This window comes from Neopsephotus bourkii, unplaced genomic scaffold, assembly GCF_033783945.1.
Source record: "Neopsephotus bourkii isolate Nb327-2 ecotype Australia unplaced genomic scaffold, CSIRO-AGI_Nbou_v1 NB_718, whole genome shotgun sequence".
NCBI lineage: Eukaryota > Metazoa > Chordata > Aves > Psittaciformes > Psittacidae > Neopsephotus > Neopsephotus bourkii.
In genome coordinates, this window is record NW_026901217.1 from 1287921 (window position 1) to 1300013 (window position 12093).

The window sequence follows — 12093 nt, forward strand, 5'->3', positions numbered from 1 at the left end:
ACCAATAAAGAAGCTTAATTATACACTTCTGCTTGTGTAAAAAAATGCTTAAAGCTGTTTTACTGAGAGGGTCTTCAACATTTCTTCTTTGAAGAAAGGACTTACAATTTGGTAGGATGCTTTCAACTGTCATTATGCAGTCTTACCCTGTTTGGACAAGCTATAAACTTCCGACAAAAAAGAAGAGTTTGCACGTGCTTGATGAAAGCTTTTTAGAGGGTATCAAGCGACTTCCTTTACAGTCTGTTCTCACATTTTGTCTTCCAGAACTGAACAGAGCTTTTCCTTGCAATAGCTCCTTGTGGCTGCCAGAAACAATTATGGCACTGGGCACTGGAACAGAAAAGAGGCAAATAGTCTTCCTGTGTTCTCAATGTTCTTCTTGTTGTGCACACAGCTCAGAGAAAGAATTACTTAGATTGGAAGACACTGCTCCTAAAAGTGAGTGAAAAATGGATGGGAAGACTTGACAGGAGAAAAAGGACCACCACAAAACATTGCAGGCTGTGTTAGATATACTAATGGGTAAGAGCAGAAGGTGAAAAACTAGTGGGGAAAATGTACAAAAATGTAATTAGAACTACTAATTACAATTTAGTACTACCAAGCACAATTATTTCCCACTAGAGCCTGGAATAGGACACACAGTTCTCAATTTTTAAGATGCCTCTTCTTTAAGTATACCGTTGGGAAAGTCATTGCTAAACTTCATGCATCTTCTCCATGCTGTGGCCAACCCACAAAAGAAATGACAGCTTATGGCTGTTGTCAAATACCTCATTTGGAAACATGCAAGAGTCTGTGAAATTTCTAATATCAATATAGCAGTCTCTGTAGCTCCACCTAATAATAAATCTGTTTTTCAGAAAGGTCTTATTTTGTTTACTGTATCCTACCTTGTAGGATAGTACAGTAAAATCTGGATAAAATCCGATATATGCTGCCAAGTCTTATTCAAACTTTAGAGCATATCAGGATTACACTCACCTGTGCAATCTTTAATCGCTTCCTGCATGCATAATAATTCTATTTCTCTCTTTTTTTTTTTACATGAATATATTCTGTCCTGAATCCCTACTTCATTCAACAGTCAGGAAGTACAGTGTTTGGGGAATGATTAAGGCTTAAGCTTTGAATAAGGATGTTGCATTAGACTTCTCCCTCATTTGCTCCAGAAGGCATACTGCCCTAGAAAGACGAAGCAAATTGAAAGATTGGTCTTCTCTTCTGAATATGAATTTAAAGTCTGTGTTGAGCTGAATAGGAGGAGATCCAGATGGAAGGATCAGCACTATAGCCCTTGAGGGAGCAGACTGCGTCAAGAGAAAGGTAAGGGAAGAGAAAGCGAGGTCTCACTAATGCAAAGGAAGGCTGTTTTATTGGAACTATGTTCTGCCTCTGAAGTCTGGCAGAAGACCTGAATTCTTACAACTGCAGCTGAAACCAAGAAGAGCTCTATTTTTCACACTTCAAGCTCTATAAACAGCTCCAAACCATATGAGCAATGAGGCCTAAAGTCTCCTACATTCTGAGGATTAGGTATTTTTGACAAAACAGGATTTGCTCTCACAGTGTTTCAAGTATACAGATATTTCTGTGGGTGCATAAAAAGCAGTTCATTTCACAAAATAAATTATTCCTTACTTTCAGGGAACTCATTTAATATAGCAATAATTGCACAGAAAAAAAACACGTGGAAATCAGTTACTCAAAGCAGGGTTTGGCTAGAGGTCACAAACAAAACAAAGGGGGAAAACATTGATTATGCAATCATGAAGCTATGCTATGTTGTCAGCTCAACTGAGGTATATTTAACTGTTGCAACACAGTACCATATACGGATAGACAAGCTTGCTCTGAATGACAGATACTGCTCCCTCTGGGACGAAAAAACCCACTGTTCAGTAGGGCTATGAAGATGAAAGATTCCTGATTTAATTAAAATCAACTTATAGTCCAGAATGTATTCATATTCCTGTAAATAACAGGTGCATGCTAGGAACTAGGATGTAGGGGTACAGGAACACAAAGAGGTCTAAAAGATCCCCAGCTCCCATGTCAATGCAAAAGTAGCCAGAAAATAGTGTCCTCTTTTTCTGAACATTTAGTTGGGAAGCAGATGAACCCTTAACTCTTTGCCTTTCAATATAATCTGTTGCACAAGAACATTAAACTGCAACATGTTTTACTTATGCCTTGAATAACTTTGAAGATACAGTATGGATTACAGTGTTCAAAGAATTTTGTAGAAGTGCAATAACATGTCATTTCCTCACAGGAGTTACACTTGAAAAGCACAATCAAGAACAGATTTAGTAACCCAAGTTATTTGGTCAGGAGTAAATTCTGCTTATTGCAGAGTTCTGAATTCACAGAATATTAAACTTTAGAAGCACTGTCTTCATGTCTGAGGATCAGATCCTTAAGGTCCAGTCTGTGTGAAAGTTGCTCACATCACTCTTGGCTCAGCCGAGGGACCACAAACGTTGTATATATGGAGCCACTCATCATAATCTGAAGAGAATATTTCTTCAGTGGAGCTGCAAAATACCATAAATAGGCATGCTCTCTGCTTCCTTACAAAGAATAAAATCTGACTTTGTTCAGTAAAACATCTGCTTCACTTGGGGGTCAGAATCCCCTTCATTTCTTCCCTACAACTATGACTATGTAATAGAATAGATATTAAAAAATAAAAAATCAAAAATCAAAGGATGAGCCTACATTTTGCTCATTTTCTCTGTCTTCATTGATATGTGTAAAAAAGATTACAACACTATGCTGGAGTAATTTTCACTCCCTGTATACCCAGAAAGAACAGTAAATGCGTATCAAGGGGGATAGAATAGTATGGAAATCCACAGGCTGTTGTAACCACTATCTGTCTTACTTGCCCCAGTCACTTTATGGCCTGAAAGCTAAGGAATGGGTTTTTGTTTTGTCAAGCGGCTATTGACTTGAAGAGATTAACTTTTCATGAAAATTGTTTAGGTACGTACATTATAGTAATAAGGGACAGGAATGGTTCAGTTACTGAGACAATTTACACCTACTGCAACTGCCAAGGGTGGAGACTGAGTGCTTAAAGCCCCATCCAGCCTGGCCTTTAATACTTCCAAGGATAGGGGAGCTACGACTTCCCTGAGCAACCTGTTGCAGTGTCTCACTACCCTCATGGTAAATAATTTCTTCCTTATGTCCAATCTAAATATCCCTTCTTTCAGTTTAAAACCATTCCCCTTGTCCTTCATTACAGGCCCTGATAAAATGTCTCTCTTGTAAGCCCCCTTAATGTATTCAAAGGTTGCAATAAGGTGTCCCTGAATCCTCCTCTTGTACAAGCTCAGCCTTTCTTCACAGCAGAGATGTTTCAGATCTTCGATAAATTTTTCAGCCCTCCTTTGGACTCACTCTAACAGGTCGATGTCCTTCTTGTACTGAGGATCCCAAAACTAGATGCAGTACTCCAGGTGGGGTCTCATGAGACTGGAGTTGCTGGTTTCCATTTAGACATTGAGCCACTGCATGTAACTCTCTTGGTGCAGCCAGCCAAGTCCTTATCCGTCTAACAGTCCATCCACCAAATCCATACCTCTCCAATTTAGAGACAAGAATGGCGGGGGGGGGGGGGGAGACACACCATAGCAAAGGCCTTACAAAAGTCCAGATAAATGATACTGATAACTCTTCCTTCATACACTGATTCAGTTACTCCACCATTGAAGGCCACAAGATCACTCATGCACAACTTGCCCTTGTGAAGATGTGCCCTTGGTGAAGCCATGCTGGCCATCTCCAATTTAATTTCTGTACGATGTTAAGGATATTCTTCCTTCACCCTAGTTCAAAAAATTCATGGCTGTCAGGTTTCTGATACCATTTCTTAGCATAATACTTCCAGGAAATTGACTTTCAAGCAGAATAATATTCTGCCCACAAAGGTTATGCTATCCATGACACCAGTGATTCACTGTGCTAAGAAGCTACCAAGGATTCATTGTTACTATCAGGTTTTCAGCAAGCAGTATACTGTTACAGTACACAGCACCTAATAATAATCTTTGACAGCCAATGAGGGATGACTAGCATTTTAGAAACTCTGAAAAAGCTACTAAAATAATCCTTCATTTTGTACACATTGCAGTTGAAAAGCTTGTGACATTTTTATAGGACAGTTACTCCAGTTATGCCAGTGACTGACTAGATTCTACCTGTGGCTGTGATTTCACTAAATCAGGGTAACAACTTTAAGAATAAACGTACGTTAGAAAACATGAATACAAGTACCAAAATCTAGGCAAAAACTTTGATATTCTCACCAATAAAACGTAAAAACTTTGACAAACCACTGTCCAGTGGGTAGCTATGCCCTAAATTCCTCTAGTTGAGCACTTTCTATAGCAGAAAGAATTTACCCAGGATGAACCTTACCCCTTTTCACACCCATTGGCTTCCTAGCACTTCATTGTCTTATCCAGAAAGCTTTGCATCCTGCTTGAAATTAATGAATTTGTGTGTCAGGTACCCTCAGTAACCTGGTTCTGCTGCCATCTCCATTGCTCCTGTTTTTTTCCGTCTTGTGTAACTGAATAATCACTGCTTGTTCTCAGTTCTCAGTTCTGTGCTACTTTTTCTGTTTTTCAACTCACTTCAAATACATGATGCTGGTCTTTATTGCCTCTGATTCACCACCTTTTCATACTTCATGTATGACTGCATAGTTTCCTCATCTTATTTCTGTATTTATTTCCTTCCATAGCCTCTCCTTACCCTCCTGTGCCATTTCTTTCTCCATTAACATTTCCAGTGGCACGCACTCTACAGATGTTTAATAAGTATATGTAATAACTATATCTACTGTATCTAGCCTCTCTTTGAGCTTTATCTATTTTAAGTATGCTGTCACATACTCCTTTTATAACATTGCTGACTGTGATTTTAGAAAAAAAATAAAATGAATAATTAACCATAAATAATCAGGATTTTTTGCTGCTGTTCCTGTTTGATGCTTCCATTCAATTAAATTCTGAACAAAAGTCTTCTCTGAAAGTTACCCTGTGCCTTAATTCCTTCAGCAGTTGTCTTCCTTTCCTCTTTCTGTCATCATCAGTCATCTCCCAGATGTAATACACCATTAGGGAAGAGAAAGGAAAAAAAAGAGGGATGTAGAATAGTGTAGTAAAGTTAACAGAACACAAGGAAAAGGGAAAAGATGGACTGAAGGATATGGAGAGAAAATTGGAGAGTGGGAAGAAACACCAAAGGCAGACAGGGGTAAATCAGTGTGAAATGCAGAGCTGAGCATGAAAGGGGGAAAGAAGGAAAAAGAAAGAAAGACTTGGGGAAAACACCATAGCTATAGACAGCATAAAGAGTAGACAATAAGAAAAAACAAAGAGGAGGCAGAAAACAAAGGAGATTAATCAAGGCCAAAAAAACCCCAAACCCCTGGGGAGATAATCTGTATCAGATACAAGGGGTGTTTTTAACCAAAATTGGAGATACACTGCATAATGGGGAACACTACAGATCAGAGCAGAGGGCGTGGGACAATAAACAGAAGAAATACTTTTTAAATAAATGAGCACAGAGTGAATAGAGCAGTTGTGCTGCTGTATACTCTAAACAAGAAAGGGGTTATATGTTAGGAACACTAATCTGGTGTTTCTCTACAACAAAGGTAAGCAGGACACTAAAAGGCATTATCATAAAATAAAGAGATGAATTATGGTGTTTTTTTTCTAGTATGTGCTCTTTGATAAGTCTATGTGTTTCAGTATATTGAATAACAATACTAAAAGTAGCAGAGCTCTGCTGCCACCACAAAATGTTATATGGTAAAATAAATGCACATTTGGGTATATTGCTACTGACTGCTTCTTTCAGCCTTTTGCCAAGCTGTGGTGAGCCCCATTCTTGCTAGTCATTATAAATATTTTTAATGGAAATAGAATACATAACAAAAGATCTGATATTATTGTTTTATGAGGCATTGCTTATACCTCATGCTTAGTTGGGTTCATTTTATTAAATAAAGGATATTATTGTACAACATAATGGAGTATGTGGGATAAATTCATCTTTTGAGATAATTTCTTAGGAGGAATTGCATGCTGGCAGGTGCCTTGATCTTCAAGTGAGGCACCCATGTGCATCTGAATGTAGAATATTCCCCAACAAAAAGAAATGTGTAAAGTAGCCAAACAAAATCCTTCGAAATGTTGTCAATTTGACAACATATACTTGGTTCTCATGGTGCTTTCAATGCTTGGTGCTTGGTTATTATCATCATGCCTATCTTGTGTAAAGGAAAAAGACACAGTGACTTGACAGAGGGTACTTATGGAAGTCAGATGCAAAGCCAGAAATTATACCATGAATTAATAACATTGGCTTTCTTTAGAAGTCTAAATAGCCCCAAGACTTCTGGGGCTTACGCAGGGATTTCCTGTCACTCATGTCTACTAGTTTACTTATCTAACCAGGAAAAACAGTGGTCTAGTTTTAGGGACAGGTGCTAGCTTCCACTCGTAGCATCCTCTTTAAAGACTATTTTTAAAGGACAGCTAGCCCCTCCAGACACCTGGCTGTGCTTCAGAAAAGGGATGTCTATTGCCAATCTCTTTTCTCTGGGTGGACATGGCACAACAGTAGGGCTTTAAGCATTGTTATGTATTTGAGCAATAGGTAACATTTGCTTGTGAATGCAGTGCATGCCCTTACAGGCATTTCCTAGCTCCTCCTTGGCAAATGCAGCAGGCCAGATGGAACTGTTCCTTGGGCTGCCAGTTGGACCACCCTGGTTTGTACCAAACAGGATTTTAAAAAACCCAAGGGGATGGAAAAAGTCTGAAAATTAGCAACTAAAAATAAACAGGAAATGAAGGCAGAACTGTTTCACATGAAGTGCCGTAAGTACAAGAAATAGAATTGTTCAGTTAAAATTATCAAAATTCTCTATATGAGAATTTAAGTAAAAACACTGTGAATAGTGAAAATAATGCCAGGGCAGAAGGGAAAGGAAGAGTTATATTTAAATAAAAAATCCTAAACAACCACAGCTACAACAATGCTATCACTGCAACCACACATGCATATCTCTGATGTGAGGCAAAAGAATGTGCCCAGAAGTATGGGATTTTGAAGGTCTGAAACATGTTAACTTTAACAAGGTTCCTGTAACCTCCTTTGGAATTCCTTACTTGTTGCTATGGTCTGTAGCTTGAATTTTATTTTTTTTTCCTTTAAGTAACAGGTTTGAGATATTAAGAATCAGGCCGAGAACATCATGGAAGTTTGTATTCTATCATTTGTACTGCATAAGCATGAGCAATTAAATAGGAGAATTTTGCAATGCTACTGAATAATAAAAACAACAAGAAAACCTTATTAGTTATCCAGGATCAGTTCTTAGGATTTAATGATATTTTTGTTTCCAGATGGATGTAAGACTGTCAGTCTGGGAGGACATGTTATTTTCAGTAAGCGTTGTTTAATGGAAACATAATTCCAAAGAGAAATAGCACCACCTACAATTTGATAGTACTGTTTGACACTGAAAAAGTCAGAAGAATCTTCAAAAAAATCCAGGATACAATTCTCTATTGCCATGATGAAACCTAGGTGGTCTACACATGACCTTTTCCTTCTGCAGATATGAAACTGCTTTCTGACCATTTCGTGTAACACTCACACCAGCAAAACGTAATATAGAAAGTACAAACAGACATTATTTACACATGCATCATGTATGCTAATGTTAGGATATTGAGTTAAACATTACAATACTTTCAGTATTTCACTCATCTTGAAACCTTGAGACACTAAAGGCTGTGTTTTCTAATTTTGGAGTTTTACACAAATGCGGGCCCTGGAGCACTTTCATTATCTAAACAGTTCCCCAAAAAATTTAAACACAGTGAAGCACAATCAAGCCTTATCAGATAAGATTATTAAGTAGGACGTGCTAGGATACTTGAACTGCTAACCAAAATAACATATGCAGCACATGTTCATGCAGCAGGCTGGGAGCCTTAAAAAGTCTTCCTGTTCTGCAAGGTGAATTCCACTGAGTTCTGGGGAGGGGTAGCAGGGAAACATCAACAATAAAAAGAAGAGATACTGCTTTTCTGCAGGACACATGCAAAGCATCCAGGGCAGCAAACGGGAGAAGTAACGCTTCACAGTTCTTTGGATTTGGTGAACTCCCTCTACAGTTAATGCCAACAACAGTCAGAATCTTTGGTATTTCCACAGCATCTCCAAAACAGCACTTTTTTTAGGTGGCTGTCTCTGAAGTGGCACCATAGAAACGACCTCTCAGTGCTGTGCATGTGTACCAAAGCTCATAAGATCGTAGGTGAAACAGCACTAAGTGTTTTTTGGGGGGGTTCTGTTGTTTGTTGGGGGGAGGGGGTCGTGTGGGTTTTTATTTTAAGTCCCAGTGCTACAAGTATAATCTGAAAATGTTACTATATTTTTCTGGTTCACTCTGCCTTACAAGTACTGACAATATTTCTATATTTAGAATTTAAAATACTGAGGAGAAAACAGTAATTCAATACAAGAGAGGCTGGTTAGCAAAGAGGACATCATAAGACCATAGAAGATGGAGGGTAGAAATTGCATCCTGCTTTAGTTAGCAGGCCACCTTCCTTTCTTTTGCTACAGAATTGCCACTACACTTTAATATTCTAAAACTATAATGCACAAGATAGAGCACAAAGCGCTTTGGTTTTATTTTGTGGGCATGTTTCTCTGCCTTTCAAATTAAGTATCACAGAAGGGTCTTTACTGAAAGACCTTGGGGCAGATTCTTAGTAGAAATTACCATTACTAAAATCAACAGAGACATGACAGTTTCAAACAGCTGACGAGCCTCCTCCTCTGTTTTACGAGCAAGTCTTGAATGTGGCCAGAAAAGGCCATCACAGAATTTCCATGCCTCAGACATCAAGGACAAAAATCTGCCTCCACTACAGGTTCTGGCAAATGTGCTACTGGTTTTAATGAGGCTCAGCTACTTCTTACTTAATTGTTAGAGCAAGGACTTTTTAAAAGCTTAGAATTTTTCAATTTTTCTGGAACTTAGAAATTTTCAGTCTCTTAGAGAAGTAATGAGCTGTGTTTTCCTTTTCCCAAATTTAAAATCTACATTAATACAATCAGTAAGTAAATGAATCAACCTATTAATTCAACATTTCTGGGTTTGGGATTTTTTTTAGTAACACACAGTCTTTACTCATTTACTAAGAATTATAGACAGGACAAGACCAGGACGTCACTATTCTTAATATGACCTATAGCTCAGAGTTCACACCAGAGTTCAACAATTCCTGATTACTACCTACAGATATTTCATTTAATAAAAGAAGCAAGCATGCATTTTCTCCATATACAACACTACTGTAATAAATGTTCCTTCTATAATTTCTATACTTCCATAGTTTCTTTAAAATTCACTCTAATATTACTCCACAGATTACTGTAATAGGAATTAGATGACAAAATCAAATGTAGGTTACCACTGTGCAGGGCAACATATAAATACACATAAAATACACATGGAAAATTAACTTCCAAGGAGCTTAAAAGACTAGAGATATATTAAACTGATTTAAATAATAAAGGTTCTTAAAATAATCGTATTCAACTTTCTGTTTCATTATGTATCTCATTCGAGTATTATCAGTGTAATCAGTAAATTTCCAAAAGCTTGGTGATTCAGACACTTTTTACGCTTGCCACCATTTGAAAATAAATTTAATTTTGATGCACATTTTATCAGAAACTCAACACAATCCCGCAAATAGAGTTCTGTAGCAGTACCTATAATTTTTAGTGTCTACTGAAGTTTTTTAGTGAAAACTAATTACTCATTCTCAGTATGAAACATCGATGGAGTTGGCGGTAGAATCATACTTGGGTTGCAGCACTTCTCGTCCTCTCAGCCAAAATTCACACAGCCAAGGGTGCTGGCTACCTGTAAAACAGTGATATCATCATTTCCAATTGTCTCCTTTCTAAAGACATGTGAACAAAATCATAGCACCAGCCAATACAGCTCTTTGCAAAGCTGTAATTCCACAAGCAAGGCAAATTCAAGAAATAGCAACTCCAGAATATTTCATGTTTTGAAAATGCAAAGCTATACCTGTGAAAAAGAAGGAATTTTTATCATTCACTTGGACAAGACTATCTGAGTATTCCCACACTTGTGACATATATTGATCCAACAAAACATCAGTTTTTTTCCATTAGGTTAGTTATAAATATTCCACAATGTTTATGAACATGCAGATCATAAAACATTAAACCTATATGAAAAGCACAAAATCTCTCATTTTTTGTTGCTTTATGTTAAAAGAGCTAATCAGATCGCTTGATACCAAAGAAAAATTCATTTTGATCACATGTAACAATTCAATAATCTAAACTGCAGTATTACAGTTCTTTTCTAGTTTGTAGATCATCATACACAATGACTCTATCTCACATGCCAGATGACACAATGAAACACTGTTCTCATTTAAGCACCACAGAAAGCTCCATTTTGGTTAAATAATTTATTGAGAAGATCTTAGGTAGTTTGGGAATGCAAGAAAAAATCCTATTATAAACAGTACTTAGAACTGATGAAGTGCTTTGTATCTTCATAATATGCCTCAAACAAGTATGGAAGTATTGTGCACACTGTCCAAGTAAGGCCACCGAAATGGACCTCTTTAATGTAATATTAATAACAAAGTATAAAACCAAACAGCAGTATGTACCTAAACAGACATTGTATACATAGATAGCTAACATCTTCGAACTCATAAGAAATAATGTATCAAGGTGGTGTAAAGCTGAAGTTCAGGCCCAGGCTAGAAGAATGTGTATCATAAGGGGACAATCAAGAGAGAACTCATAAATCTAAGGGAACCTGTTCAGTGGGCTCTAGATCAAGCCCCAGTGGAGCGGATAAAGCATATCTGAAAGAACTTTGATTTGATTGTTCACTTTTCCTTCTCTATTTTATCACTAACTAGCACAGGTTGCCCAGAGAAGCTGTGGCTGCCCCATCCCTAACAGTGCTCAAGGTCAGGCTGGACAGGGCTTTGAGTAACCTAGTCTAGTGGAAGGTGTCCCTGGGGTTGGAACTAGATGATATTTAAGGTCTATTCCAACCTAAACCATTCTGTGATTCTATGATTACTTTTTCCCCCTATGTTTTAGTGATAACCTCATTTTCTTTTATTAATAATTTTTTTATTTTCTTCAACTAAAAGGATCTTTACTTAGATCTATCCATCAGTGGATGAATTGCTGCCAACTTTGAGAGAGGATGTAAAAATCATAATTAACCCATTTAAATGTTACATCTGTAAGAAGGTGGATCTCAAGACACCGTGTGGAATCCTATGTGAGAAATCTCTAAATTAAGGACCAGCAAGAAAGAAGAGAAGCACAGACTACTTCCCCATGAAGTTCTTTTTTTTTTTTTTTTTTGGAAGTGTTCTATTTGACTCCCTTCATGCAGGAAACCAGAAATATAAGTAACTCACAATTACTATGTTATCTGTTTGAAATTACAGTTTTAACATCATGTTAAAAATTATTTTTAAAACTTTAAAAATTCTGTCTCCTACCCCAAAATACATAAAACTTTAGGATTATTACCTGTCCACTCAGCTCTGTCAAAACAATTTAATTCCACAGACTTCCAGACTAGTTCACTGACTTCTTGATACAACAGCACTCTCAGGAAACATACAGCTGTCATTTAGAAGTGTTTCCCAAAGTTTTGTTTGCACAGATTACCTTCTCCTGAGACACACAAGTGCTCTTCATGCTAAAAGTTCAAACCCTTTGAAAAGCCATGCTTGGTGGAGCAACACACAAGCCTCCCAGAAGAACTGAATGTTTGGTGTGAGGTCACATAAAAAAACACAGGCCCAGAGAGAACAGCTGACACAGTCCCTCTGCTCCTTCAAGCTGGCAGAGGAATAAGACCTGAATGTCCTCAGGGCCTTCCTCCATTATATATATTCAGAGAAGTTTATCATAAACAGTTCCACTGAAAGTACAGCGTTAGCATCCCAGACTTTGTAT

The 12093-nt window shown here is 37.6% G+C and overlaps 1 long non-coding RNA gene across 1 annotated transcript in view; it reads right to left on the reverse strand.

The window, feature by feature from the left end:
• LOC133212575 (uncharacterized) overlaps nucleotides 1–11365 on the reverse strand; it is a 36789-nt gene extending 25424 nt beyond the window's left edge. Inside the window, exons 1-2 of the long non-coding RNA XR_009725528.1 lie at nucleotides 11280–11365; nucleotides 9876–9978 (exon numbers count right to left, since the gene is read on the reverse strand). This is a non-coding gene — a long non-coding RNA (uncharacterized LOC133212575). The remainder of the gene's footprint in view (nucleotides 1–9875; nucleotides 9979–11279) is intronic.
• Nucleotides 11366–12093: the final 728 nt, after the last annotated feature.